Source organism: Ambystoma mexicanum, chromosome 11, assembly GCF_040938575.1.
Source record: "Ambystoma mexicanum isolate Mex_15411 chromosome 11, UKY_AmexF1_1, whole genome shotgun sequence".
Lineage (NCBI taxonomy): Eukaryota > Metazoa > Chordata > Amphibia > Caudata > Ambystomatidae > Ambystoma > Ambystoma mexicanum.
In genome coordinates, this window is record NC_090934.1 from 850,881,353 (window position 1) to 850,906,820 (window position 25,468).

Here is a 25,468-nt window from a genome sequence, read left to right on the forward strand (position 1 = left end):
CATGTACATCTGTCTGCTGTGGGCTCTAATAACTTAAATGATTTTGAAGTAGTTGTACTACAGGAAACACGGTTGGTTGAATGTCCTGTATGGGACGGACACAAAATCATTTTTCAAGCAGCAAAAGCAAACCCGAAAGGGCGACCATCCTCAGGATTGTTGGTTGCCATTAAATCAGGGAAGGGCCTGGCAATTTATCCATGGGCTGCCCCGAATATTTTTATGCAACTTGTCAAAATAACATACTCGGGTGATTCTATAGAATTGATCAACATCTACCGTAATCCATTTGCCATTTAGGTATTACTAACATTATCTTGGTAGGTGATTTAAACCTACAGTGCCTGAATCTATCTAAAGCTAAAAAGAATCCAATTTATGATCGATGGTTCATGTTCATGTCTAATCATAGTATGGTGATGCTTAATGGCTCAACTACAGATGATGTCCCCCCCAAGAGAGACCTGGTGTAGGGGTCCGAGCAGTTCAATAATCGATTATATCTATACCGATGGTTTTACATTTCAAAACGTAACCTCATTTAAGATCATGCCTCAGACTGCTAGTGACCATCAAATGTTGACCATGCACTGGAACTATAGGCACAAATTAGGTGGGGTTGAACTGAATAGATTTACATCTCACCTCACGGTTAACAATTCAAGAACCCAATTTAGTGGACAGATATAAAGCTCAGTGATTTGAATAGAGATCTATTAAAAAAACTGTCATGGGCGCAGTGGATAGAGGAATCCTATATGTCACCTTACAAATGTATAAAATACATTCTACTACAAGAACCCATACATACTTTGTTCCTAGGCATAATTTTTTTTGTTGTAAATTTGACTTTATTAAGTTTTGTTCATTGTAAGTCACATTACATAAAAAACATTACGAACTTTGAAATACAGAGCAAGGTCAGGAATTGATCTGCCCTGCAGTGTTGCCGTTTTTGCTCCATTACGCATATGTTAGAGGCAACATTGATCCATTCACTTTTACTGGGGGGTGATTTGGATTTCCATTTGATTACTAGTGTGGCACGGGCTGCTAATAAAAGATACCAAACCTCTGACCCTGCTCCAGTCATCGTCCTCTTTCTCGAGACCAAACAATATGAGGTAGGGGTCTGCTACTCTGGAGATGCCATCTATATCTTTGATCCAACCCAGGACCTCATCCCAAAAATGTACTCACTCGTGTATAGCCCCACCACATATGCCAATAATCAGCATTTTCCCCGCATTCCCTCCAACATTTTGGGTTTGCCATTTTGAACATTTTGGAAAGCCTTAGCGGGTCATATTGCCACCTGTGTAAGAGTTTGATTGCATGTAGTTTATACTGATTGGAAATGGATATTTGTGTTGCAGCTGTGCATATCGTTCCCCATAGATCCGGACTAATCTGTGCACCCAGATCTCTCTCCCATCTACCTCGCAAGGGCTCTGTGGTCCCCTTCCCTGCTTCTATTAGTTCCTTATACATCCTTGATATCAGACCCTTTGTTTCTGTCTTGGTATCCAGTATCTTTTCAAATGGGGTGAGGTCCCTGTTCAGCTTAGTCTTCCACACTGTTTTCATTCGGATGCCTTTTATTTGTATTTATTGGAAGGTGGACAGGAGGCCTATTCCCAGAGCCTCAGTTAGTTCAGGGAGAAAGATAAAATAACTTTCTTCCGTAGTTGCCCCACCCTTTCTAGACCAGCTTCATACCATGTTTGGTATCTTTCTACGTTAGGAATGTGATCATTGATGGCAGGGGACCATAGGTCGCTCAGGGGAGATGGCCATGTGGTGATTTTGTGCAGATCTTTACCCTCCCTCCAGATATCCCATATGGTGCTCAATATTGGGTGGTCTTTGAGTCTGTTCAAGAGTCTTTCCTAGGGGCCCACAGCCACTCCGAGACCGTGGCCGGGGACAGTTAGTAGTTGTTGTAAATGTGGACCCATTGGGTGTCTTTGTAATTGCGTAGGTGGGGGATCAGGACTCGCATCTGGGCCACTTCATTGTATTTTAAGGTCAGGTAGACCTACCCCGCCCTTATCTTTGGGGAGTGTCAGGGTATCGTAGGACATTCTTACCTTCTTCCCCTGCCAAAGGAATGGTGTTCTTGGTCTCGGAGAAGAAACTGTTTGGCATCTTTATGGGTAACATTTGGAAGGGGTGCAAGAATCGGGGGAGTCATACCATTTTTACGGCATTGAGTCTTCCAAGCCAAGATACCGTCAACTTATTCCATCTAGCTAGGTCAGTACGGAATTGTTGAATGAGTAGGGGAAGTTGGCTTCATGTAAGTCGCCAAGTCTTTGGTAATCTGTATGCCAAGGTATTTTAATTTGGAGTGCTCGATCCTAAGACCTAGTGGGGAAAACTTGGTTCATTTTCCTGTAGGGGGAAGAGTGTGGACTTTGTTTTATTTACTTTGAATCCCGAGAGTTGACCATATTCTTCTAGTAGGGCGAGGGCTCGAGGAATGGAAGTCATAGGGTTGGTGATGTGTAGGAGTACATCATACACATAGAGAGCCACCTTGTATTCCATTGCTCCCAGGCGAATTCCTTCTACCCAGGGGTCTGCCCTCATTGTCAATGCCAGGGGTTAGAGGGAGAGTGCGAAAAGGATTGCAGAGAGGGTCATCCTTGCTGGGTCCCGCGATCTAGCGTGAACCATCTGGAATATTCACCATTCACAAATATGGATGCCTCAAGAGTCGTATATACTGCATGCATTCCCTTTCTAAACCTGGGGCCTACGCCTATCTTGCGTAGGACTGCCATTAGGAATCCCCATTCTACTCTGTCGAAAGCCTTTTCTGCATCTATCGAGAGGAGGGCTAGGTCATTGAGCATGGTAAGGGATGTGTGTATGAGGTGAAGTGTTTTGCGCATTGTGTCTGCTCCTTGTCTCCCCAGTATGAATCCAACCTGGTTGGGGTGTATAATTTGTGGCATTAACGTCTCTAATATGGCGGCCAGGATTTGTGTAGATTTTTGCATCGAAATTGAGTAGGGAGATGCGACGGTATGTTCCACACTTTTTAGGGTCTCTCCCCTTTTTGGGAATTACTGTGATCAGTGCACGAGTGAAGGAGGCTGGGGCTTTCCCTGTCTCTAGTATTTCATTAAAAAGTTCTGCCATGAAAGATGTCAGTTGTGTACTAAAGGATTTGTAGAATCCGGCTGTATAGCCGTTTTCACCTGGGGGTTTGCCTATAGTTAACCTCTTTATTGCGTCCTGGACTTCTTGTTCGGTTATGGGGGATTCAAGGAGCTCCGAGTCCTGTTTCGGTATCTTGGGCATGTTGATCGAGGACAAGTAGGTCTCTGTCTCGGATTGGTCAGGATTAGTTTCTGAGGTGTATAGGGTCTGATAGAATTTCGCAAAGCGTTCTGTGATAGTAGGGGGAATGTTCGTTGTGGGAGGGGTGTCTTCTATTATTTCTAGTACTTTTCGTTCGGCTCTCTGTTCTCTGAGTCTGGCGGCAAGTAGTGCGTCAGCCTTGTCTCCCTTTTTGTAAGATTTTTGCTTCAGGAGCCTAAGTTTGCGCACTACCTGCTCGTGTTCCAATAGTTTCAGTTCCTCCCTTTTTATTTTGGCTTTGTCGATCTTAATCTGGTCACACCCCGTACCCCTCCTACTGTCCTCCTCAAGCTGAATTCTTAGTCTATGTTCTATGATTTTGCGTTCCCTCTTCTTGATCGATCCCTCCTTTATCAAGATCCCTCTCCATGTGGCTTTCCCCACCTCCCAGACTATTTGTTTGGATACTTTCCCAATGTTATTTATTTTGAGGAATTCATTGATTTCGTTCTCCATCTCTATTTTGAAAACTGCGTCTTTCCAAAGGCTTTCGTTACATCGCCATTTCCCTCCCCACGTCGGTAGGTTGTCCCACTGAATGTCTGCTATCACCATGTCATGATCTGACCATGTGATCAGAGCTATGTCCGAGCGAGATGTGGTGACGGCTAGGTCTTTGGATAAGTATATGTAATCAATTTGGGTATATGTATTGTGGGGGGCGGAGAGGAAAGTTTAGCCTTGATCATATAGGTGCATGGCCCTCCACACATCTATCTGTTAATATGTTTCCATCACTCCCGCAAGGTCTGTGCGGTCTCCCCTGACTTGATTTCTTATGTCAGGGTTACCAGATTTTCTGTTTTTGACCGGGTCAGCCCATTGGTTGAAGTCGCCTCCTAGAATGATGTGGCCTGAAGCGTCTAATAGTGTCTTTGAAATGGTTTTGGTCAGGAACCTGGTATGCCCTTTGTTGGCCGAGTAAAGTGTTGCTATTGTTACATTTATCTTGCCTATGTTTCCTGTTACCAGCAGGGCTCGTCCATCTACGTCGGACCAAGTTTTGGTTTCCAAAAAATCTATACCCTTCCTAATGAGGAATCCAACCCCTCCTCTTCTGAGTGGCCGTGATCCCCAGAATTCCATCCCCTTGTGTTTCCCAAGGATTTGCCTTTCCTCCCTCTTGATATATTTTGTTTTTTGTAGTAAGAGAATGTCTAATTCGGCTCTAAGGAATTCTCATGCGACAAGCGATCTCTTGGTCGGAGAGTTAAGTCCCTTCACGTTAAGTGTCCCCACTCTCAGGGAATGCCTCCCTCTTGCTTCAATGTTCGGTGTCATTTTTTGTTTGTATGAGGAAATGGCTTTTGTGAAATGACCATTGTTGCATTCTTACCCTAAATTCCACACTGCGTTGTGCACTTTGGATCGCTAAAAATGCTGCTTCGACCCAATCTTTTGCCCTGCCTTCCCTCCCTCCCCACCCCCATCCCTTCCCAGCTGATGGTGTTCGATCGGGCCCGGTTGAAAGCACCAGGTCTGCATTGAACCACCTGTGGGGGCCGTTTCTTCACGCCCCTTGACCTGATGTGACATCTCTGTCTCGGTTGAGCCCTCTCAGTGCCTCCCCCCCCCTTGAACGACCATGTCAAGATTATAGTGGTGTCTCAGATTCGATTCCCCTTTTTTTCAAAACACTTTAACAACAGGGGGTCGAATTCTTTCTTACCCAGTTCGTGAATGTTCAATTGTCCCCCTCTGGGAAGAGGTTACCTCTCCGGTACTTCCTTGAGCCTTTCACACGTTTTCTTCTTCCTAGGCATAATTTTATTGATCAAATACAAAAACGGAAGGCTGAGTTAAGACGAAAAGAAAAACTGGCCCTATTGTTGCCAGTGAATTTGAGATACCAAATAGTACATGATTTGCAGCCTGCCTACACAAATTGGGTGAGAACGCAAAACAGTGCTTTATACCAAACAGATGGGGAAATGATGCTCAAAGAAATTGTTTCCAAAAATATAGCTGGAATGTGGGCTCTGCTGAATGCAGCCAGTCATCTAAAACAAGCTCCAATGCAGATAAATTGAGTCACTGAGGGTAATTGGGTGCGCTACTACACCAAGCTATATGCTGCGCCCGTTAACCACAGGTTAATGAATGTGAATAATGAGTCTCTGCAAATACATGAAAAAGATATTTAAAGTATATTCATAAATCCTTAATTCGAGAGCCCCATGCCCGGAGGGGCTAACCAATCTCATGATGAAACAACATCCCCAGCATTGGGCCAGAATCCTATTTAATATCTTTATGCATGTAATAAGAACCAACCGCATTCCGCCATCTTGGAGATCATCTGTGGTTGTCCCGATTTTTAAGAGAGGCGATAGGTCTTGTTCTTCCAACTATAGACCGATCGCCCTCTTAGATATCCCTGGGAAGATTTTCTGTAGATTTATCCTATGAGATTTTAACAACTGGGCAATAAGCCACTCAAAGCGAGATCCATTCCAAACGGTCTTTATATCAGGCATGGGGACGTCGATAAATCTTTTGACAATACATCAGTTATCCAACATCATCTTTATCTAAAGCAACCGCTATATTTAATTTTTCTTCACTTTAGAGCCCCTTTTGATTCAGTTGTTTGATCATTATTAATTGATAAACTAGTCCGGGAGGGGTGTCCTACATACCTGATTAATTTAATAGTAACGCTGCATACAGAGACCAACTTGAAAGTTAGACTCAATCTACAAGGACTTTTGACCTCTTATATTAACACCTTTAGAGGTCTAAGACAAGGGTGTACACTTGCGTCTACCGTGTTCAACTTTTTTATATCAGACATTGGTAGGGTGTTCAAGGATGTTGTAGTTGATGACCCCAAATTGGCCGGGAAGGCCCTGGCGGCCTTATTATATGCGGACGATCTGGTGTTATTGTCTAAAACGCCCCGTGGCCTTCAAAATTTGCTTGATGCACTTTGAGGTTATGTAACTGAAAATATGTTGACAATCAATCTCAAGAAAACAAAGGTGATGGTCTGCAATATGAGCATCAGAGGTATCCCTAAAAGAAATAAACACAAATTGAAATGGCATATTCAAGGTGAAACATTGTAGGTAGTGTCCCAATATACATATCTGGGAGTTATTATTGACGGACCAAACAATATTACACAACTACAAAGCCTTATTGATAAACTGAGTATGATGATATCGCAGGCATCAATCATCCAAGCCAAGTATGGTACATTTTCTATAATACCAGCTCTCCTACTTACCCCGGTACTGCTGTATGGTTCTGAAACTAAACCTTGCATTCCTGAAAAGATATGGCTACGTTTTGAAAGTAGATATTGGAAACTTATTTTGGGACTCCCTAAATCTATTCCAATTGTCTGGATTAGAATTGAGGTAGCGCTAATATCACTTTATCCACGGTACACATGGCAGGTGATTGCCTTATTCAGGAAATGCATTATGGTTATCAAAGCGAATAAACGTATTAATGTACTTGCTGAATATGTTTTTTCAACTAATGATGAATTTATAGTCAAATGGCGTGATCTTGTAATCAGAGCGTTAGCTGATGCTGATGTTTCCTTGGGTGACTTGTTTATTAACCCGAATAGAGCAAAAACCAAAATATTTCAGCGGGATTGGAATAGTACAAGAGAGAAATTTTTGACATACTGTGACTTTCCAAAAAATCCTTTCTTACAGAAAAAAGATAGCTGTTTTGAGCTGTATTTATCGAAATCGCCTTCACTTAGACATAGAATACAATTTTTGCATTTGCGTTTTAATTTGTGGGAAACCAGAGAGTTAAGAGCTAAACGCAAAATTATATCACCACAAAGCAATATATGTCGGTTTTGTGAGATTCCAGATCAATCAGAAACGGTGCGACATCTCTTAACTGTGTGTTGTATGCTTAAACAGAAACGTGAACAACATCTGAAACCGTTACTGTCAAAATGTAGACTTTTTACAGCCAATGCTATGTGGTGGATTATTTATTTTGGACAAATAACTCCCCTAAGAACTGCCACTATTGCTTCCTGAATGACTTAAAATTACAAGGAGATCTTGCATAGACTGAACTGTAAATACAGTTAGATAAAGTGCTGAACTGTGAGAACTGTGGATGAGTTGCTAACCAGAGAACATCTGAGGTATTTCTGTTAGAAGTAATTATGTTAAGAAAACACAGTAATGGTGTACGCAGCATTTGGCTATGCATCTTGTAGTTCCAGATCATAAATGAATTGGGTAATGCTGTAGTATAATTTTAGATTTGATGCTGTATGTGTTTTATTTGCTAAAGTGGACTTTATGAATAGAGAAGATGATTATATAACTTTGGTTTTAAAGGTTTAGTTAGGATTTGTGATTAATTGGTTATTTAAATGTATATATGATAAATGTTAGATAATCCTTTTCTTATTATTTTAATTAATATTTTATGATCACATATTATATATGTTTTGTATGTTGTTGATGTAAAAATATTGTAAAACTGATTCAGTTCAGTTATATCAATATAAAAAAAACTTTAAAAAAAAAGGTTGGTAGATGGGAATCAGACCGCTATAAGTTATATATCGGGGAGAAAGGGCAGGACATCAAGGTGCCGCCTCAGAAGTGAGGGCATAGGGAACAATGCTGGGGGTTTGTGGGGGTGTCAGGGGGGAAGGGAGAAAAGCATAACAGTTGGTGTTTTTGTTTTTCATTCCAGCAGGTCGCACATTCTGGGTCATTGGACAATTCCTTCATCACGCGGGCAGAAAACAGGGCCCAGGGAGGGCCTAGGCGAGGGGCCCACTTAGGATTTGATAACATCAAGCTGGTCTGGCTGGGCACACCGGGCATGCAGTGGCGTGCTTTGCTCCCCAAGGTACGCAGAGAACTTGCCAGGATGGGGGCACCCAGGATGCTCGTAATACACCTTGGTGTGAATGACCTCGCAGACTTACCTCGCAGACTTAGGTAGAGGTCGGCTACTGAATGAAATGCAGGAGGGCATCAGAGTTTTAGGGCAGATGCTTCCTGAAACTGAAATAGCGTATTCCGAAATGCTCCCAAGGAGCGTGTGGTGTGGAGCAGGGTCCAACGCAGCCATAGAAAAGTCTAGGAGGCGTGTGAATAAAAATATGGAACGATTTTTAAGGCAGGAGGGGCTGGGTTTTGTCAGGCACTTGTTGTTACGAGTTAGACCCAGTGGACTTTGTGAAAGACACGGTTCACCTGTCTGATGCTGGTACTGATACCTTTACTTTAGGGCTGCAGGGAGTGCTGACGAAGGCAGGATGCTCATAGATTATGATGATTTCACTTTATAAAGCTACTTGTGTATATATCCTGTAAACACTCTGCCTACATCTTTACTTCCACAAACTTGGTGCTTGGTGATTGGTCCTGCTTATCTGTCTACCCCTTGCGTTGGACTCTCCTCCCCTCGCAGAGGGGGTGGAAGTACATGGCCCCGTAGGGTCCGGCCAGTAACAGCCAGGACTGGGGAGGCACTTAAATAGCCTGGGCTGAGAGGGCCAGGTCTCTTTTCCAGCCCAGGCACCAGCAGCCATCCTCCCACCCCAACTGTAGTTGCGTAAATAGGTAGAATGATGAAGTTTATCATGGGTTGATGACAAATCCGATTTTGTTTCTTTGAGTTTTGTGCACGTTTTAATACTGTTTTAAAGGTTGATAACCAATTCTATTTTGTTCCTAGGTAAATTTGGCAATATTTCTAATACTGTTTTTCTGTCGCAAGCAGAGTTATAAGGGCGGTCCTAGAGAAGGAGGCACGCTGCAGTCTTTCTGTGAGCTATAACCACTGGCTGCATCAGCCAGGTTGGGGGAGACGGGCTCTGGTACCACTAGGGACGGTTGGGACTCCTCAACAACTGATGCAGTGGCCTTGTTCACTCAATTGACTAAAATGAGAGCAACGGAACTGGCAGTTGTATACCAGGGCAGGCCGTTCTCGCAAGAGCAGAAAACCGAAGTGAGAAGGGCTCACCGTTTTTGAATGGGACTATGTAACACGGGATTGGCAGAGCTTGTGGCCTGAGCAGGGCTAGGACTGCCCGTTAGGATGACTCTAAGAAAGCGACCATGTGCTTTTCCAATAAAATGCAAATATGGTTTCCAAATCAGAAAAAAGGTCTCGGTCTCATCTGATTATATGTGGACAATGTATATGATGTATTACTGGGTAGGGGGGCCACGGTAGGGTTAGCCCCGCTATGGCAGGAGGTTGTATTTCAGATATAGAATTGATTTAGGGAGTTACTGGCACTTACATGCGACTCCAAAAAGAGAATGCCCCTCAATGTTTGCGCTAACACACATCGTGTTGTGGATTTGGAACGATGAGGTTCACCAATTTCGTCTTTTGGTGGTGCAGCTGCTGGCTTGCTAAAATTCCATTAAAAGTTGCTGTTTCTTTGTGCGGCCGTGGCTGGCTAATTGGCATTTGCCAAAAATACACATTATTAATTGCAGGATCTTGTTCACGTACGGATTGAGGTTGGTTCGTTGTGAGTGTAATTATGGTTTAGTGCTTCGCCTCTTTCTATGAGTGATCTGGCAGGGTTTGCTGAGGGACCAGGTGTGTAGCATAGGAACAGTTTGCAATGTAATTTGTTAAAAGTGGCCAGATGGTGTGCATGTTCCCCCATGTTCCGTTGTACACCGCTGATGGATTGGGAGCAGGAATAGTTTTTACAAACAGGTGGATCACGGACTGATTTATTTAACTATTGTGCATTTGTAACACTCTTGCCCAACCCGTTTGGTATAGGGAAACTCTTTTGGAATTTTAAAGTGGATGTGGTTACAATGGCTACCTAGTGCAGCTCGCTTCACCTTTGTTGATCATTGAGGGCTTCAGGAGTGTACTGGCAGGTACTGTGCTTTTGGAGCAAGTGACCCAAACTCGAACCCGGCATTTGGAGTACAGATGTTGTAGGGCAACGCAGACATCCCAAGTGCGGTTTTGCGTTAATGACGACGGTCATTGGGTAGATTTGTTATCAAGGTTTTAAGGATTGTTCCATGACCAGACGTTTTGGCCTTATCTGATAATGAAATTAGTCCTACCATTTGTGGGGCGGGGGAGGGGCACATTTCACCTGCGTGCCAAGCACAACTTGTGGTTTGTGTTGCTAGCTTTTCTCAATGCATTACAATGTTTTGGAAAATGCACACGTTTTATTTCGCAACCACCTATTGTACCACCACTAACAAAGGTTTTTACGTTATGTTCATGGTGTGGGCACTTTGTGGAATTTTGCCATGGTGCCACATTTATCGGCCTGATGCAGGTGGCGTGTAGCGCCATAGGTACCTGTTTTTATGGATCTAAAAAGGATCATTGGGCGGGTTGGTCACAGTACAAGTGAGGAGTTGGACATAAGTGGCAAGTGGCTGGGGATGACTCAGTTTAAGAGTTTTTATGGGGCACTCGGGAGGAAAGAAGTGTCTTCTGATTATTATGGCAACTGCAAATATAAAAATGAAATCCCCCCCTGCAATTTGTGCTGCCGCACCTGCACAGCCAGAATACCACGAGGCCTGTAAGATAGGTGGCCTGGTTTTCCCCACATTTTCCCTTTCCTTTTGGGTATTGTCGCTTTGGAAACATTTCTATGCAGGGTTTTTATCAATATCAGGTTGGAGGTTTAGGTTATGAGTACATATCACAGTTGCAACCAAGGGGGTTTGGTTCAAATATAATTGCACCTGATGCGCGGCCATGCGCACTGTAGTAGGTGTATGGGCTCGGCATAGTGAGGGCTTAACCTACCGGTAGCACCGCAACAGAGGAGCTGCCATGCAAGGGAGGATTTGGGAGTCAGTGAGTAAGAACAGGTAAGGGAACCAAGAATTTATCTTGCGTCTCCTCCATGCCCCCACCCTAATAGACCCTAGTTACCATTTGACTGACCAAGGTTGGTGGGAAAAGAGAGGTAGTCGGTTCGTGGTGGTTGCCAGAGCTTCAGCATGGCCATACAAGGTTGCCATTTAGGAAGCCCCCCCACCTCATCATAAGAGCAGGTCTGGTTGGAGGAACCAAAGGATAATGAAATTACAGACCCACCAGAGGGTCCATCAACACTGATGGGGGCCAACTGGGGGGGGTATGGTTGAGCATATTTACAGTGTCAATAACAGACTTACATGTATGTGTTGTCATAGGTAATGGAGATATCTGAGGACGGTGAGGACCGTCTCAGGTGGGTCTCAGAAGTACGCCCATAAGCACCGAAGTGCCCAGTAGTTTGGTAGGGCGTGGGACACTCCCGCAGGTTACAGATCGGCAGAAGACTGGACAGATAGTTTTAGTACACTGACAATTTAATATTATGGTTTTTATGTACCATTCGAGGGTCCAAAAGTGGAAGGCATTAACATTGTTACAAGGTGTTTGGGGTGGTCACCAAGCCTTCAATGGTACAAGAGACTAGGGAGGCCTGGGCCACTTGCAGGATATTAGGGCATTTTCGTTGCCAGGACAGTTCTCCAAAGTCCAACTAAGAGAAAGCGAGAAAGCATATTACGGCCAAAGGGGTGGAACACCACCTAACATGGTGGGCGACTAACCATTAAGATGCGACAGCCCTGCGCCGGTCCCTGCAAACTGGTGGCTAGCAGGGTATTTATTGGACAAATAGCGGCCAGTTGGGAAGATACTTCCTGGTATTAATGTCACGTCAGGGTCTCCAGGGTTATTGTGCGAGGTCGGTATTGGCAGTACTACCTGTTAAGATGCTGTGGGAATAATAGGAAAAGTGCGCTAACACAGGGCTCCTCTAATTAGCCGACAGGTTGTAAACACAGCTCAAAAATGTTAAACTCCTGGTTTCAAGAGCAGGATAGCTCGGGGGTTGAGTGCTCACTGCAGTGATATGGGTTTGGGAACGGCATGCCGCAGGTGGATCTCCTAGTGGGGGTCTAATTTTCTCAGGTGATGAGCGCGGACTACGTTGGGATGGTAAGAACAGTTGATTATGAATATGGGCTATGAACGAAGTGATACCCCTGGGTGCCCTGTTACGCGCCAATAGCAACAAATGGTACCTGCCCACTGTGGAGATAACCCAGCAAGTTAAGCCCCAGGGTGCAACACTGCCGGTTATCAGTTTATGAAATTACTGCAGGTCTGGGAGACTGCACAATGGGGGCTGTAACTCCGCTTTTAGAATGTACAATTTGGTTAGTGGGATATGACAATGACTGACCTGGCAGTAACCTGGTGTCAGATACCAGAGGTGGGCCGTTCTCTCGAACAGAAACGGGTGATCCACACAGGGGTTATGGAAAGTGATCGACTTGTCAGTTGGGTACCAAAGGCGGCCCGTTCTCAGTGAAGCAGAAGATTAAGTGATCCATATGAAGGTTATGGGAGTGATTGACCTGGCAGACAGGTGCCAGGGGCCCTCATGGCAGGGAGTGATGTGAAAATACCAAAGGATTTTCCCAGTGGGGGTTACACAGCCCTAGCTGGGCTGGATGTGCGTAAGCAGACATAAGTATGAGATGTGCATGCAGATAAGGAGTATGGGGGTATTGGGGGTCACGGGGGAGCCACACCCAAGGCGCGCCGGAGTTGGAGGGGCAGTCCCAGCTGGAGAGGAGAACTTTGATGCTGTGGTTGCGGCTACGAGTGGTTCCGGAATGGCTGCACTCAAGCCAAAGCCGGTCGACGGAAACTGACTCCCCTTAGGGACAGCTGACATGAAGTCAGTGGTCCTGAGAAAGACTAACTGGCAGTTCTGAAAACCAGAAGCAGATGGCCGCTCTTTCGACTGACTGGTAGTCATGGAAACCAGAAGCGGATGGCCGCTCTTTGCAAGTGGCAAACTGGGAGTGTCACGGGTCACCCCTTGGATTATAATCTTGTTTACTCATGTGGCTGGGACCGCCCCCATTTCTGTGCTCCAATAAACTGTGATCTTTGTGTTTCCAAACTTTGCAACTGTTTCTGTGTGGATTATTATGAGCTGATTAGACCCGGGTCTCTTTGCTTTTACCATTATATGCAGGGGTGGGGGGGCAGAGTGGTGGATCACCCGCTATGTGTTCCCTCAGCAACGATCAAGGGATGTCTGTGATTAACACAATGCATGCCGCTCAGGCTGCCAAGACCACAAAACCCCTGCTTGGGCATTTAAACACTACATCTCATTTGTGATGTCATCTTTGATGTCCTGGGTGTTAGTCTTACTAATGCACAGTGGTGGCGGGAGTTATGGTTGCTTAGCTTACCATAACTGGTGAATTTCAAGGGTTTTTCGGTTTTACTTGGAACCATAACGTCCCTTTAACAAAGTTTTTTTTACTGAATTTCATAGGTTTTTAGTAGCGCAACTTAACCCTAACGTTCCTTTAACACCGTTTTTTCACTGAATATACAGATATAGATAATGTATATTTGATAAATGTTTACTAGGATGCCCTTAGTTTATATACATATAACATAGAACAAACTGAACCCCGTACCTGCGCTAGTGGATCTGATATCCGCGGACCATGCAGCTGTTCGCGGACGGACACGGACAACATCAACATTATCCAAAAACGCAGGGGGTATCTTACATTGTTATATCATCCAAAAAATGCAGCACATAAATACATTACATTCAATAATAAATAAGAAGTTTCAGACCCCAGAAGAAGCGAATGCATACCTAGATCAAGCTGGGTGTGGTCCACCAGAGAATAACCAACCGCGCGCACAGAGAGAACGGGCCTAACAGAACCCGCCATAGGTAATAACAGGCGACAGAACACCGCATCAACTGAAAGAATATTCCACCGGAACATATCATACGGGTTTGTACACCCTACGGCCGTGAGACTTGGGAGGATCCTAGCGCCCCTAGCACGACAATGTTCAAGTTTACTTGTTTCATGTTACTGAGATGGGTCTCAACGACGAACGAGTTGGGGGTTGCTCGTGAAAATAGGGAGGGGGATTCATGCCAGTTGGGGGTTAACAAGTTGCACCAAGTTCGAGGCTACCCACATGCGCTGCCCACGAGGAGGCCACGCCTCACCCTACACCCCCTGCCACCGTACGCCGCCTCTGCCTTTAAATGGCAAACCACCTAAAACTGCTGGCAGAGAGAAACCAAAAAACATCATCTTCACTGTAGCCACGTAGAATATCAAAGGGGGTAACCAGCCGGCCAAAGTGAGAAAAATGACTCAATATCTACGTCGACACAAGATTGATATAGCTCTTATCCAAGAAACGCACCTAACCCCGACCACTGAACGCCCCTGGGCAAAGGACTGGGGCTGCCACCGCTACTTCGCATCATTCTCATTGTATGCTAGAGGAGTGGCTATCCTCATCAATAAAACAATTAACTTCAAGCTAATCGCTGAAAGAAAAGACACAGAGGGCAGATCACTACTAATACGCGGAACAATCTATGGCAAAGACATCACTCTGGTAAATTCATACGGACCAAACACCGACAGCCCCAACAACTTTGAATGGGTAATGACCCAACTAAACTCAGCAGGGCTCTTCACGATCATCTGGGGCGGAGATCTCAACACAACGATTAATCCCTCTAGAGATAAGTCGCATATATCAACAGTGACCCCTTCCAAAGCAAGCATGCAAATTAGGGAGATCTGCAGCGCCTACCACCTCGTCGATATCTGGAGAAATAAACACCCGACACCAGGGACTTCACCTTCCACTCCTCAGTACATAAAACTAGCTCAAGATTAGACTATCTCCTGGTGTCCGCTCACAGCCGTCTGCAATGGGGAGAGTGCAACATTCATCCACGAGCACTGTCGGACCACTCCATGGTGTCCCTAGAATGCTCCACCACACAAGCCATCAACACTACTCCCCACTGGAGATTTAAACCCAGAGCGTTACAGGACACCATCTTCGCAGACGAACTCCGATCAGAATTACAATCTTTCCTAGACATCAATCAAGGATCAGTATCCTCGGCCGGGACTCTGTGGGAGTCCATTAAGTGCTTCACCAGAGGTGTCTGCATGGCAAAAGAATGCAGAATTTTAAAATTAATACGAAGGGAACTGCATACTAGTGAAACTCGTCTGAAAGAACTCGAGAGCTCCCCCTCGGTGAGCAACAACCCACAGGTCCTCGCGGAGATCAAAAAGGAACTGGAGACTTTCAGGAACGCAGCTGAAAGGGAGGTGAGGTTCCTGGACCGACACCGTAAAATTCCCCAATACGGCAAAGGGCAACAACCCGGGGCCCTCCTGGCGAGGCTTATAGTAGCCGACGGAAAACCCACATCAATTGAATCAGTGACTGACAACACCGTCCACTCCGCAATTGAAATTGTCGAAACATTTTGCCTTTTCTATCAGGACCTGTATGATTCAAGTTACTCTGTAAGCCCGACCAAGCTGGCGCAATACCTAAACACAGTGGAACTCTTCTAGGTCGACTCAGAGCCCAGAGAACTCTTGAACGCTCCCATCACCATTGACGAGATCCTCGAGGCCATTAAAGAGCTAGCCCACACGAAAGCATCCGGGCCAGATGGCTTGACCAGCAAATTCTATAAATTCTGTGCTGACTTCCTCGCCCCACTACTCCTACAAGTGTACGAGGAAGCCCTGACCAACGACCAATTGCTGCCAACCCTATACATGGCCAATATCATACTCCTGCATAAACCCGGCAAAGACCCAACCCAATGCGGCTCATACAGGCCCATATCATTGATAAACCTTGACAACAAAATCTACGCAAAAATCCTAACGAAGAGACTACTACCCCTCATGCCCGCCATGGTATTGGCTGACCTGGCAGGCTTTATCCCTGGAAGGAACACCTCGTACGGGATAAGACGATAGTTCGGAGCAATAGAAGCACTCGACTCGGGGGGTCGGGCGGTTGCGGTATTACTAGATACCGAAAAGGCATTCGACTCGGTCGAATGGCCCTTTCTCTTCACGGTTCTGGAGAGGATGGGATTGGGCAAACGCTTCATACACCTGATCTCGCTACTTTATAAAAAGCCAACGTCTAACATCTTACTAGGAGGCCTGCGATCAGCTGACATTCACCCAAAAATAGGGACCAGACAAGGCTGTCCTGTTTCCGGTTTGTTATTAGCTCACGTAATGGAACCACTGGCTTCTGACTTGCGCTTACATCACCTCCACAGAGGCCTTTCATTCGGCCCCCACAAGATGATAATTTCCCTGTACGCCGACGACGTAGCCCTGTTTCTCCAGAACGCCGAGTAGAACCTGAACCCTGTGATGAGAGCTGTAATTCAATTCGGACGCTTCTCAGGATTAAGAATCCACAACACCAAATCAGTCATCTTCCCACTCACCGCTGCGACCACCGAATTCACAGACGACTTTGGCTTCCAATGGCAACACTCAAACGTGAGGTACCTTGGCATCTACATGTCCAGACTGAAAGTAGACATCGTACGCGACAACTACAAGGTCGCTTTGTCCTCTATTCAATTCAGGATCGACAGGTGGAAGTCGCTGCCACTGACCCTCTGGGGCAGAGTATCATTGGTAAAAATGATTATCCTGCCAAAGCTACTGTACTTATTTACGAATATTCCTTTGCTGCTCCTCCAGAGGCTCCTGTGACGCATTAAAAACATGGTCCTTGACCTCATCTGGGCTGGTAAAGTAGCGAGAGTTGCATATTCCACATTAACTCTTCCCTCTCAGACCTGGAACACTAATACTGGGCCGCCCAAGCACAATTTTTGAGCTATTGGTACGCAACACAGTTTATAAGGCCCCATGTACAGATTGAAAGGGCGCCAACAATCAATGAATCCCGTTGTTACCACCTACTCAATATGGCGAAAGATAGCTAAGAAGAATGATGTCACCACCAGATTCTCCCTGTTTCTCCCAATCAAACACATCCCAGGAATCCCAGTCACGTCTGAGAAAGTATTCTTGCTATGGGCAACAAAACTCCAGCTAAATTCCATGCACGATCTCTTCCCAGAGGGAACCTTCCTGACCTTGCAACAAGCACGAGAAAGGGGAAATAACAACGCCCTCGATACCTTCGTCTATCTAAGACTACGATACTCGCTACAGGCGGCAATTCCGACCTTTCCGCTTCAACCACCAGATTGGCTGCTGCTACACAATACAATCCAAGCCCAGGGAGAGGGACACCTAGTGTCGACGATCTACAAAGCCCTCCCAAGCGAACAAAAACCGCCTTGCTCGAAAGCAAAGAAAAAATGGGAAAAAGCGCTAGATACCAGAATCCCAGACAATGATTGGGCCTACATACTAAATCCTACGCAAAAGGTTGCGATAAACCCGAGATTTAAGCTGATTCACTTCAGCTTCCTCCACCAAACATACCACACCCCCAAGAGACTCCATACTCAAAGAGAATCAATATCGGCAGAGTGTCACAGATGTAGAGCGCCAGAAGCAGACTTTCTTCATCTAGCATGGTCCTGTCCTCCTGTCGCCACCTTCTGGAGCACAATCTTTGAAAAAACATCGGCAATAATCGGAACAGACCTTGACATGGACCCAATCACTACCGGACGCTGTCAGGAAACTGACGGACTTATTGCTTATCCTAGCGCGAAGAAGGGTCGCCTGCACCTGGGGCAGAGGCCCCTCACCAAGCTCTCAACTTTGGCTTAAAGACATTGCATACTGCCAGGACGTAGAGATGGACTTCATAAAGACTCTACCGCTCCATTCGCGCCCCCCAGACATGGGGACCATACATTGCTTTCCTGTTGTCAATGACGGACACATTGGACTCGCAATTGCCACCCCACAATGGTTGCCAGCGCACCCCACAACGCCACGGCCACCGAGGAGGCACCACGCAAATACTTTTTTGGTTTAAAGACTATGCTGATCCAAAGGGTACGGGAGGGGGGGTGGGAGGAGGGAGCGGGTCTCAAGTTTTTGGTCAGCGCATGGCCTCACTTTATGTTATGTTGAATATACCAATAAAGAAAGTAAAAAAAAAATATATAAATAAGAAGTGGAAACTATATGTAAGACACAGAAATGTCTAGTACTTTGGAATGCCTGGAAGAAAATTTTCCTTGCGATGAAATGAGTGAAAACAGTGATACTTATGGTAGACACTACACTTCTCTATTTAAACACACCATACAGACACAGAGACCTTAGAAAATCATCTGCAGCGAATGCAGCAAAAATGGATCTATTAAAATAATAGTGCACTCAGAAATATTATTGTCCCAAGTGTTCGGCATGTGCTTCTAATCATACGTTGATCGATCGTACAAACATTTCCTATGAACCTTACCGTAGTTTTCCTCTTTTTTACGCATGCGAAATCAGGCACCAGGGCGCGGCCATCTTGTGATACTCTTATCCGTTGCTGCATTGCCCAAGGTGGACTGCCCTGGTGGCACTAATTCATATGCCCCACCCCTGAGGCTGACATCACCAAACCTAGCTATATTCTCCACCTATCTCCAGGACGTTACTGGACAGCGTAGCCAAATGCACCCAGTCATCACCTACAAGATAACGTTACTTTACGCAGAACCGGGAATATCAACCCACATCATCTCACAACACAACGCGTCCTAATTTTCAATATAAAACCATACTTTTAAAGGAAATAGCAAAACTGTACAGTTTGTTAGGTATTTTTATTTGACAATAAAGGCTCCGAGAACATCCGGCGATTGTCATATTCAATCAAATAGGTAATTTTTTTCTTCGTTCTCTATGCACAAATGTTTATCGTGAGTCACGCAGTGTTCCTTTTGGGTATAAGAAGTGCATTGGATGCACTGTGAATCCCAAGGCTTTAGCATCAGCTTGCCGCTAGACCACCGTAAACGATGTCAGGTTGTTCCTTATCGCTGGTACTGCGTAAGGGCATATCGGCCCGTGGCGATCGTCCCAAAAAAGAGTCGCTGTGATAAACCCATTGACGTGTATCTGCAGCTGACGGTTAAAAAAAGCGTCAGTTGGTATCTGGAATCAATGACAATTGCAGAAAGGCAGGATGTACCTGTTTCAAAAAAGATAACAGAAATGTGTCTCAGTAGCCGATCTTTATTACAGTTTATCATTTTAACCATTAATTTGGCCCCGTGTTACAACTATTGATAAACACGGACGTGAAACAATGGCAACACAGAGAAAGCAACGTGGAAAGTACTCTTCAATTTCTTTCAGAAGTTAGTGCGATGGAGTATGGTCAGCTCAAAATGGGATGCGGAGGCTGACGCTACAATCAGGGAGCAAGCTAAGGTCAAGAAGAACACATAGACAGAATTTTAATTAAATATTAGCGTTGAATTACGCGTTTGTGGAACCTGGGGGGACACACTAGTGGACTACACGCATCTCGATGCTGGACTGCCCATGTGCATAGGACAAAGCCAAGTACACACACAAGTTGTAATTGCGTGTCGTTGTAATATGCCACAAACAACAACCGAGTACTATGTAAGCCACCAATAATAATCGGTGAATGATAAATTGACTAGTTCGTGTATAAAATCGTCGAAAGTAAAACTTACATATTATTTGGCATTTCCATTCTATCGGCGTAACGCAGACACTCCGTTCAGGTCAGCGAATTATCATAAAATGAAATTACATGTTCCTTTGTCCAGTTTTGGAACGGTGAACCTTTTCATATTTAAAATTGTTACATTCCTCCATTCATGCATTCCTTTCAGAATCCTCCCTTTGTTTCAAGGTCGAAAAACAATTGAACCTTATACTCTGTACAATGCGTGAGTTTGCTCAGCTCTGAAACAAAAATTCAACGGCGCTGACCTTCACTCAGAATGGGAGGCAATAGCCCTTCAGACCATAGTGGCATTACAAATATTTTAGAAAAACATATGAATTGTTTGCTACCATTCACCAATGCGGGCGAGATTTCTACGGATGTATTTTGTTCCTCTGGAAAACTTTGCACTCTCCCAGCGACTCCCACAGCCAGGCCACACCACCTGTCAGCTCAGCCCATCTCCTGTTCACACGGCAAATCACATACATTTTTTTTAAAGGAGCAAGTCTCAAGCCCTGACAAAATGTGCTCGTATGAGAATGTCCGAGCAAACCTTGCTGCAACCCCCTTCGGCCAGGCCGCGGTCCCCTGACCCCAATGACCGCATTTATATATTAGTGGCATATAATTTGCACACGTGTGTTTGTACTATCACACTTTCGGTCACTTGGGGTCTTGCCACCTTACAAATACAGACACATACTAAATACTTAATAGTAATGCTTTTACGTTATAATGCAGATGGTACCAAAAACAACTTCAAGCTAACTGGATTCAGACATGGTAAACTATCACTTGGTAAGAAAACCTTCACAACAGTAGGTATAATCTACCACGCAGGAGCCACCACCAATGCAGGTCACTACACTGCATATAGTGTAGATGGGTCAAATATAATGATACCAACATTACTGTAAAACAGAGAATGAGAGGTCTATGACCTACCTCAATAAAGCCCACACTACATCTTCCTCTCTCCACCTGCTGAGGACAAAAAACAAAACTATTGTCCCATATTGCCCTAGGTACTAAACCACAAAAAATAACCTTGGCATTTGGAAGTATTTTCATTACTGCCTGAACCAAGTGTTCCAAATCTGCCAACAAGGTAGGGCACTGACATACCCCAAATGCAAAGCACCACAGTGCAAAACAACTACATATGGAATGTTTACCCTGCCCACATCTCCACAAACTTGTACAATTCCCTGTACATTGAAACCAGGCACAGTGCTCCACACCACCTCCACTCCTTTAACATCAAAATTGTTTGCCACATTCCTACATTTAGCATACTGCTCCAAACCATGCACAACATATCTCCAACCACCAACACCGTGACTTTCCCCACCTCTGCCGTCTTCACTACACACAGCCTCTTTCAATACAAACCACAACCTCAACATCTAATTGGCTGATCCCTACAGTCCCCTTTCCATGCTGCATTTGCTGAGAAACCCCAGATGTGGCACGCCCTGTCCACGGACAACCGCAGTTACCGTGCAGTGCGTAACATTGGAGCAGCCCTTCTCCCCTTTCCACTTCACTCTCTGCACCATTTTCATCATTGGCTACTGTTAAGCAGTCACACAATCATCCACCAGTCACATCCAACAACTCTACATCCAACTCTATCATCACAGATCAGCACTTTATATGTACTATTGATCACTCTCATTACAATTCGGCTGTCACTGCAACGGACTTACAGCAACAACTACTATAAAACTCCCCAATATTTCTACTTGCAGATTCATGCACATCCACATGCATGAACACAGAATACAGGTAGGAATATTTTCTACACAGTACATGTACAGCTCTTCTGGGAATACATATAAACAGAGTAACTGCCACTTACCCTGTAAAAACTGTAAAATGAACTTACTGTCATTTCTCCCATCTGCTATGATGAAGTGTTAATTGCAGACCTGTCTGCTCTCCAAATGTTTCTTTACTCACACATCTATCTAAAAATGTTTTATTTCATATTAAAAGATGGGAGAAATAATATAATTATGAAAAAGGCTGTCCATTGTGTTATAAAATTACATGCAGCCAGGATGAGTACATGCATCTTCATTCAAGCACACACACAGACAATATCATTAGAAAGGCTCCCAGCTCAAACAACACCACTGCCTCTATATGAAATCCTTCTGCTTTATTTCCCACACCTTCACAAATGCATACATTGCATGCTTTTCTGTACAATCTCTGCCATTTACCCTGTAGAAATAGCAAATAATGCATATGATTATTTCTTCTATCTCTTAACATCCAATAACATAACATTAAAAAACAAGTGTGCTCTATACGTTTACTATTATACTCATTTGTAAAACATATTCAACTAACAGATTCTAAATAAAATATACAGGATGCACATAGGTAAAGGAAAGTGCATATGCATACCATGCTCAGTTGTAGGAAAACACTACTACTACAAAAACAAACAAAAAAACACACATATTCACTAACTTCTTTCTTTTACAATTGCAGTGAAGACCAATCTCCTGAAAAGCAGGATCGTCTGAAGCACGAACAAGGATTTAGAAGAAACCTACTCTTTCCATACAAAAAGTAAGTACAATACTAACATAATGTTCTGTTAATCAAACACACTAGCATTTTAGTATTGTAGAACAAAGAAGTGTATTAACCCTTTCCCATTAGATGTAGTATTAGTGCTTCTCCTTACCTGTTGCATACTTTATATTGTCATCTGAAGCCCAGTATAGTAACACACAAATACAAGAATAGCCTTCCCAACTTGATGTAACTCCCATTCACAATCACACATCTCCACAATCATCCTTACCATCATACTCAGGCACTCATGCACAAAGCACGCATACACTGCACAACAGCCCAACCCACACTTTCTTTTTTTCTCCAACAGACCCCAAAGAATGCCTACCAAAAGGCAACTCCGTAGAAAGCAACGTAGAAGTAGAGCAAATCAAAATAAAAGTGTCCAAAATAAGCATCCATCTCTAGCAGATATTGTACAAAAAGTTCAAACAAAACAGCTAATACAGTCATTAAGCGAAACAAAACAAGCTTCCAGTACAGAAACGTTGCCTTCTCTATCAAAAATGTAAAACGAAACAGAAAGTGATTAACAAGACTTCAGCTACCACAACTACTAACGCTGCACATATAAATCTTGATATAGTAGCAGGTAACCATACCAATTTTTTTTAACAAAAAATGTTCCGCCACAGAGTTCTTCAGAACCTTATAAAAATAGGAGAGAAATCATAAACAACTCTTAAAACCTACCGTAGAAAATTAATCCTAGAAACTCTCATAGACAGTGCAATCCTTCTCAAAAGGAAGTTATTTATTTTAGATTTAGATTTAAACAGAATGAAACCACTAACAAAACTAACTACTAAAGTACAAAAAAGACTTCTCAATAAACGGTATATTAACAAAATAGCTTCTTAAACATCTGTGGAAGTGAATGGAGTCACACCACGACCACAGAACAATATTCTAATGAAGAAGCATATAAACAAAAGCAAACAAACCCAATTGCCATACATAGCAGTGGACGAAGGTATGAAAAACTTAATAACACCATTATGGAACAAGAAACTCTGCTCACAAAAATATCCCCAGAAAGCTCAGTATCACCTGTCCATTCTACTGAACCAAAACATCCAGTCTACAAATGGCTGTACACATCAATGTGTAACATTGCCAAAAAATCTTTCAAATCTTTACGCCAGTTCCTCAATCAATATGGAAAAAGCAAAGACAAATTCAAAATGAAACTACTACAAAATATGGATGCCTGTCCAGTGCACAAATACACAGGACATTCATTAGCCTGCATATCAGGACATATTTGCAAAAGCACCTTCCATCATATCAAAATGATATCAACACATCATTCAACTATAAGAAATCTGGTCCATAAAGTCTACTATGCTAAAAGTCCTGCTTTAGCACTAGCCAATTTAAATAACAATCTTCTAAATGGTACAGCCAAACAACTACTCGAAGAAATAGAGCATATGCAGAGAAAATATTTTGGAAGTGAAAGCCACTTACAAAATGCATTAGCTGTACAACAAACTAGCAACTACTGTACAAATAGCAACCTTCTATTACACACATATAAAAAAGAAATACTAAAGTTTAAAAGTACCTCAGCCGAAGTACCAAACCATGTGTGTGTTGCCGCAGGACTTTTTTATAAAAGTAGCACAAAAACTGTAGACATAAAGTACAAAATAGAAGACAATGAAGATTCCAAATGGTTCCAATTAGCTCTCTACATTATAGCAGAAAACAAATATGAAATTACTGACCCTTTAATACTTTGCAATTACTGCACTGCAAAACTTTTTTTTTTAAACAATTTTTATTATTTTATAACAAAACATCAACCATGGTAACGTTTTAGGACATACATAATCAATATCAAAACATCACATTATACAGTGTCGTTTTCCGTCCTCCCTCCCCACAAACTCGAGCCATCTCAGCCACATCATCTACATGAGCATTTTCAGGAATCTCTGCGTTTGTTGACTCATCTGAGTCTTCTGTATCATGATTGACCTGGTGGAGGTCACCAGCTGCCTGCAGGCTATCAGGGGGCCCGCTTCCTCCTCTCCCCTTGGTGACAGCTTCAAACCATACCACAGTTTCTGCTTCCGCCCATCTCAAGAGGTCCGCCCACCATATCTCCACTCTGGGTCTGTGGGCCGCTTTCCAACACTTTGCGATTCTGCGTTTAGCCAAAAAATAGGCCAGGTCCTTCATTTTACTAATATGCTTTGAATGACGTGGCCTGGGAAAATTCCCAAGCATGCAAGCCCAAGCAGACCCTACGTCCAGTACCATTCCCTCACCAGCCATTTTCATCTTTATTTCCTCCCAGAATCTGTGCACCTCAGGGCAGGTCCAGAACATCTGCAATAGTCCTGCCTCCTCCTCCCCGAACCTGGGGCATTTTTTTACAGCCGAGCCTCCAAACCTAGATATTCTACTGGGAGTCAGGTAAGCTCTATGGGTGACATACAACACTACACTGTAAAACTTGACAAGAACCAAACACCTTCACATGCTATCACAAATAACTTGGAATTATTCTGACTACCAAAACCCTTGCACCAACTAAATTTATATGAGAGTATCATAATTCAAACAGTGCACCCATTTCAAGCAATAATGCGTCTTCAACCAAAAACAGCAACATTACCTCCCTCTGAATTAGTGAAAGGCATTCATGGCAAAGTAGTTTATTTACCATTAGATCTCAAAGAAAATGTACACACTCGTACACCACATTCCAAAATGTTTACTTCCAAGGGTATCTTATGACGCAGTCCTTGTTACAATCTTAACTGCATAGCCTAGCCAAAACTTCCCATACAAACTCTACAAATGAAACAATACACAAACTTTTGGGTTGTGGATATTTGATGGGTGTTTGATTCTATGGGTGTGTTATGCTGCAGTGGTTGTGGCCAGGGCCTAGAGTCTTGGGTGCATGGCCTACGTCCTACAGGCTCCGGCCATGCACCCAAGACTCTAGGCCCTGTCCACAACCACTGCAGCATAACACGCCTATGCTACCAAACATTTAGAC

General features: G+C 43.9%; 1 protein-coding gene across 9 annotated transcripts in view; it reads left to right on the top strand.

Annotated features, from left to right (window-relative positions):
- TKFC (triokinase and FMN cyclase) overlaps window positions 1–25,468 on the top strand; it is a 1,395,923-nt gene that overhangs the window by 132,540 nt on the left and 1,237,915 nt on the right. For 4 of the 9 annotated variants that reach the window (XM_069623835.1, XM_069623839.1, XM_069623840.1 and 1 more), the window contains one exon: window positions 8,056–8,214. The exons of the other annotated variants lie outside the window; for them this stretch is intronic. The gene's annotated coding sequence lies outside the window, so the exon portion shown is untranslated. The remainder of the gene's footprint in view (window positions 1–8,055; window positions 8,215–25,468) is intronic. 9 annotated transcript variants of the gene reach the window in all.